The sequence below is a fragment of the Triticum aestivum genome, chromosome 1A (assembly GCF_018294505.1).
Source record: "Triticum aestivum cultivar Chinese Spring chromosome 1A, IWGSC CS RefSeq v2.1, whole genome shotgun sequence".
Taxonomy (NCBI): Eukaryota; Viridiplantae; Streptophyta; class Magnoliopsida; order Poales; family Poaceae; genus Triticum; species Triticum aestivum.
In genome coordinates this window covers 140,421,504-140,428,204 of record NC_057794.1, presented here as the reverse complement: position 1 = coordinate 140,428,204, position 6,701 = coordinate 140,421,504, and positions in this window count along the sequence as shown.

The following is a 6,701-nucleotide window of genomic DNA, read 5'->3' as shown; positions in this document are numbered from 1 at the left end:
ACTTCATTGAAAACTAACAAACTACAATCTCGGTCATTGAAGAAATTGCAATTTATCATAACATAGGAAAGAGTCAATGTATAAGAGCTTTTCAGCAAGTCCACATACTCAACTATCATATAATATTTCACAATTGCTGACACTCACGCAATACTTATGGGTGTGGAGTTTTAATCGGACATAGAGAAACATAGGGGCTTATAGTCTTGCCTCCCAACGTTTTACCTCAAGGGTAATGTCAACAGTAATAGTTCATGAAAACTCACATCCAATTAGCCATATATACCAGGATCTTTCCAACATACTATGCTTGCCAAAGGATAAAGTGTAAAAAGGAAGGGTGAAAATCACCATGACTCTTGCATAAGGTAGAAGATAATGATAAAAGATAGGCCCTTCGCAGAGGGAAGCAGAGGTTGCCATGCACTTTTATGGTTGGATGCACAAAATCTTAATGCGAAAGAACGTCACTTTATATTGCCCCTTGTGATATGAACCTTTATTATGCAGTTCGTTGCTTTTATTACTTCCACATCACAAGATCGTATAAAGCTTATTTCTCCCACACCAATCAATCATACATATTTAGAGAGCAATTTTTATTGCTTTGCACCGATGACAACTTACTTGAAGGATCTTATTCAATCCATAGGTAGATATGGTGGACTCTCATGGCAAAACTGGTTTAAGGGTATTTGGAAGCACAAGTAGTATCTCTACTTGGTGCAATGAATTTGGCTAGCATGAGGGGGAAAAGCAAGCTCAACATGTTGGAAGATCCAAGGCAATACAATTTATCTCAGATGTAAGAAAACATCACCCATTACGTTGTCTTCCTTGTCCAATGTCAACTCTTTAGCATGTCATATTTTAGTGAGTCCTCACAATCATAAAAGATGTCCCAGATAGTATATCTATATGTGAAGACCTCTCTTTCTTTATTACTTCCTATTAATTGCAACGATGACCAAAACTATGCTTGTCAACTCTCAACAACTTTTATTCATCATACTTTTTCTATGTGAGCTCATTACTCTCCATGAGATCCATATGATCTCTTTGTTTCTTTTTATTTCTTTCTCTTTTCTTTTATTCACTTAGGATCATGGCAAAACAATCAAGCCCTTGACTCAACACTAATCTTTATTATATAGCTCATGGACTCGATTACATAGAAGGATAATAAAGCAAAACTCACAACTAGATCATGCCACAAACTTTATTCTACTAGATCAAAATACTACTAATAAGATCGAACTAAGGAAAATGGTGAAGATAGGAGTTGTGATACGATACCGGGGCACCTCCCCCAAGCTTGGCGGTTGCCAAGGGGAGTGCCCATACCCATGTTATTATATCTCCTTGGTTGGTGAAGAAGGTGGAGGTGTTGTTGATGATGGATAGTCGCACATCGAGCGTAGCAGGTCTTCTAACTTGCGGATAATGCCCTTGAGTGCGAGGATATGCTCCTTCAACAAAATATTTTCACGTGTGAGATACTTATTTTGTATACGAGCCAACTCAATCATCTTGAAAGCTTCTATTTCTGTAGGGGTAAGAAGATTATGATCCAGTTGAAGGGTGTCTTCTGTTGCTGGAACTTGGTCCTCCACGGCCTTCTTGATCCCTTCATCCTTATTGATCTCCATAGGTTCTTCTCTCTTCAGCTCTATCTTCATTAGACAACCATCATTTCCCTCATGGTTGGAGGAGGAGGGAGACGACATAGTACGTGGTCTTGAAAACCCTGACAGAAAACAGCTTGAAACAAAGACAGGAGATTTTGCGTGATACGGGAGTCAAAACCCCCGGGAGATTATATAATGAATTTTTACCGACCAAAATACGTATCGTGCAAGAAAATGGAGTCCGGAAGGCACACGAGGTGCTCACGAGGTAGGGGGCGCGCCCTAGGGGGGCACCCTCCACCCTCGTAAGGCCCTCGTGTCCTTCCCGGACTGGTACTTAATTTTCTATTTGTCTAAATATTCCAAAACGGAGAAATATTGCCTTAAAAATTGTTTTGGAGTCGGTGTACTTACCGTACCACATACCTATTCCTTTTCGGAGTCTGAAACGCTCTGGAAAGTGTCCCTTATGTATTCCTCTGGGGTTACGGTTTCAATAATATTGGTTTCAACATTTATGGGATTACCTGAGATATAATGTTTGATTCTTTGACCGTTTACCACCTTCGGATTTGTGCCTTCGAAGTTGTTGATTTCTATGGCACCGGAACGATAAACCTCCTCGATAACATAGGGGCCTTCCCATTTAGAGAGAAGTTTCCCTGCAAAAAATCTTAAACGAGAGTTGTATAGCAATACATAATCACCTACATTAAACTCACGCTTTTGTATCCTTTTGTCATGCCATCTTTTAACCTTTTCTTTAAACAACTTGGCATTTTCATAAGCTTGGGTTCTCCATTCATCAAGTGAGCTAATATCAAATAACCTCTTTTCACCGGTAAGTTTGAAATCATAGTTGAGCTCTTTAATAGCCCAATATGCCTTATGTTCTAATTCGAGAGGTAAGTGACATGCTTTTCCATATAGCATTTTATACGGAGACATACCCATAGGATTTTTATATGCAGTTCTATAGGCCCATAATGCATCATCAAGTTTCTTGGACCAATTCTTTCTAGACCTATTGACAGTCTTTTGCAAAATTAATTTGAGTTCTCTATTACTCAATTCTACTTGACCACTAGACTGTGGGTGATACGGAGATGCAATTCTATGATTGACGTCATATTTAGCAAGCATTTTACGGAAAGCACCATGAATAAAATGTGAACCACCATCAGTCATTAAATATCTAGGGACTCCAAACCTCAGAAAAATAACTTCTTTAAGCATTTTAATAGAAGTGTTATGATCAGCACTACTAGTTGGAATAGCTTCTACCCACTTAGTAACGTAATCAACACCAACCAAAATATGTGTATATCCATTAGAGGCAGGAAAAGGTCCCATATAATCAAAGCCCCAAACATCAAATGGTTCAATAACAAGTGAATAATTCATAGGCATTTCTTGACGTCTACTAATATTACCAATTCTTTGACATTCATCACAAGATAGGACAAACTTACGGGCATCCTTGAAGAGAGTAGGCCAATAAAAACCGGATTGCAATACCTTATGTGCAGTTCTATCTCCCGCGTGGTGTCCTCCATAAGTTTCGGAGTGGCACTTGTATAGGATCTGTTCATGTTCATGCTTAGGTACACAACGTCTAATAATACCATCTACTCCTTCTTTATAAAGATGTGGGTCGTCTCAAAATTAATGTCTCAAATCATAGAAGAACTTTTTCTTTTGTTGGTATGTGAAGCTAGGTGGTATAAATTTAGCAACTATGTAATTAGCATAATCAGCATACCAAGGGGTACTACGAGAAGTACTTATGACATTTAATTGTTCATTAGGAAAACTATCATCAATAGATAGTGGGTCATCAAGAACATTCTCTAACCTAGATAAGTTGTCTGCAACGGGGTTCTCAGCCCCTTTTCTATCAACAATATGCAAATCAAATTCTTGTAGCAAGAGAACCCATCTAATAAGTCTAGGTTTAGCATCTTTCTTCTCCATAAGATATTTAATAGCAGCATGATCAGTGTGGATAGTTACTTTAGAATCAACAATATAAGGTCTGAACTTATCACAAGCAAATACAACTGCTAAAAGTTCTTTTTCAGTAGTAGCATAATTTCTTTGAGCATTGTCTAGAGTCTTACTAGCATAATGGATAACATTTAATTTATTATCAACTCTTTGCCCTAGAACAGCACCTACAGCATAATCACTAGCATCACACATAATTTCAAAGGGTAAATTCCAATCAGGTGGCTGAACAATAGGAGCAGAGACTAATGCTTTCTTAAGTATTTCAAATGCTTCTAGACAATCATCAACACAGACAAATGGTATATATTTTTGTAATAAATTAGTCAGAGGCCGAGAAATTTTTGAGAAGTCCTTGATGAACCTCCTACAAAATCCGGCATGACCAAGGAGACTTCTTATACCTTTGATGTCCTTGGGACATGGCATCTTTTCAATAGCATCAACCTTGGCTTTATCAACTTCAATACCTCTTTCAGTAACTTTATGCCCCAAGACAATACCTTCATTAACCATAAAGTGGCACTTTTCCCAATTCAAGACAAGATTAGTTTCTTCACATCTCTGCAAAACTTGATTAAGATTGCTCAAGCAATCATCAAAATAAGATCCATAGACGGAAAATTCATCCTTGAAAACCTCACAAATCTTTTCACAAAAGTCAGAGAATATAGCCATCATGCATCTTTGAAAGGTAGCAGGTGCATTACATAAACTAAAAGGCATACGTCTATAAGCAAAAGTACCAAAAGGGCATGTAAAAGTAGTCTTTGATTGATCTTTAGCCGACACAGGTATTTGAGAGAAACCAGAATAACCATCTAGAAAGCAGTAATGTGTATGTTTGCATAATCTTTCTAGCATTTGATTGATAAAAGGTAAGGGGTAATGATCTTTTTAGTAGCCTTATTTAATTTGCGGAAATCAATTACCATCCTATAACCGGTAATAATTCTTTGTGGAATCAATTCATCTTTATCATTAGGAACAACAGTAATACCTCCCTTCTTAGGGACACAATGAACAAGACTTACCCACTGACTATCAGCAACGGGATAAATTATACCTACCTCCAGAAGCTTTAGTATTTCTTTTCTTACCACTTATTTCATTTTAGGATTCAGACGTCGTTGAGGATCACGAACTGGTTTGGCATCTGCTTCCAAATTTATTTTATGTTGACATAGAGCGGGACTAATGCCCTTAAGATCATCAAGAGTATATCCAATAGCAGTACGGTTCTTCTTCAGAGTTTTCAATAATCTTTCTTCTTCATGCTCTGAAAGGTTAGCACTAATAATAACAGGATATATCTTCTTTTCATCAATATAAGCATATTTAAGATTATCAGGCAACGATTTAAGCTCAAACATGGGATCACCCTTAGGTGGAGGAGGATCCCCTAGGATTTCAACAGGCAAATTGTGTTTTAGCATAGGTTCTTGTTTAAAGAATACTTCATCTATTTCCCTTCTTTCATTCATAAACATATCATTCTCATGGTCTAGCAAATATTGTTCTAAAGGATCATTAGGAGGTACAGCAATAGAAGCAAGACCAAAAATTTCATCCTTACTAGGCAATTCTTCTTCACAGTGTTGTTTACTAAATTTAGAGAAATTAAACTCATGAGCCATATCATCCAAGCCAATAGTAACAACATTATTTTCGCAGTCTATCCTAGCATTAACTATATTCAAGAAGGGTCTACCAAATATAATGGGACAAAAGCTATCTTGTGGAGAACTAAGAACAAGAAAATCAGCAGGATATTTACTTTTCCCGCACAAGACTTCAACATCCCTAACAATTCCCATTGCTGAAATAGTATCTCTATTAGCAAGTTTAATTGTGACGTCAATATCTTCTAACTCAGCAAGTGCAATTTCATGCTTGATTTCTTTATACAAGTCATAAGGTATAACACTAGCACTAGCACCCATATCACATAAGCCATGATAACAATGATCTCCTATTTTAACAGAAATAACAGGCACGCCTACCACAGGTCTATGTTTATCTTTAGCACAAGGTTTAGCAATTCTAGCAGTTTCACCGCAGAACTGAATAACATGCCCATCAATATTATCAGACAAGAGCTCTTTAACAATAGCAATATTAGGTTCAACTTTAACTTGCTCAGGAGGTGTATATGTTTTAATATTGCTTTTACGAACTACAGTTGAAGCTTTAGCATGATCCTTTATCCTAACAGGGAAAGGTGGTTTCTCAACATAAGAAGTAGGAACAATAGGATCATTATAAGTGGCAGTCTTTTCTTCAACTTTAATAGGTGCAACTACTTTTACTTCTATCGGAGGATGATATTTAAACCACTTCTCCTTAGGGAGATCAACGTAAGTAGCAAAAGATTCACAGAAAGAAGCGACTATCTCAGAATCAAGTCCATATTTAGTGCTAAACTTACGGAAAACATTGGTATCCATGAAAGATTTAACACAATCAAACTTAGATGTCATACCTGACTCCTTACCATTGTCGAGGTCCCAATATTCAGAGTTGCGTTTAATTCTATCCAATAAATCCCATTTGAATTCAATAGTCTTCATCATAAAAGAGCCAGCACAAGAAGTATCAAGCATGGTGCGATTGTTAACAGAAAGCCGAGCATAATTTTTTTGAAGAATTGTTTCTCTTGGAAGCTCATGATTGGGGCATGAATATAACATTGATTTAACCCTCCCCCAAGCTTGAGCGATGCTTTCTCCTTCGCGGGGCCAAAAATTATATATAATTGCGATCACGATGAACAAGATGCATATGGTAATACTTTTTATGAAATTCCAATTTGAATCTTCTATAGTTCCATGATCCCATATCATCACATAGCCTATACCATGTCAATGCGTCTCCCTTCAAAGATAAAGGGAAGACCTTATTCTTAGCAACATCATCGGAAATACCTGCAAGCTTAAATAATCCACAAACTTCATCCACATATATTAGGTGTTCATCATGATGCTTTGTTCCATCTCCTGTCAAAGGATTAGCTAGCAGTTTTTCTATTATACTCGAAGGATACTCATAAGGAATTTCATTTTCAAT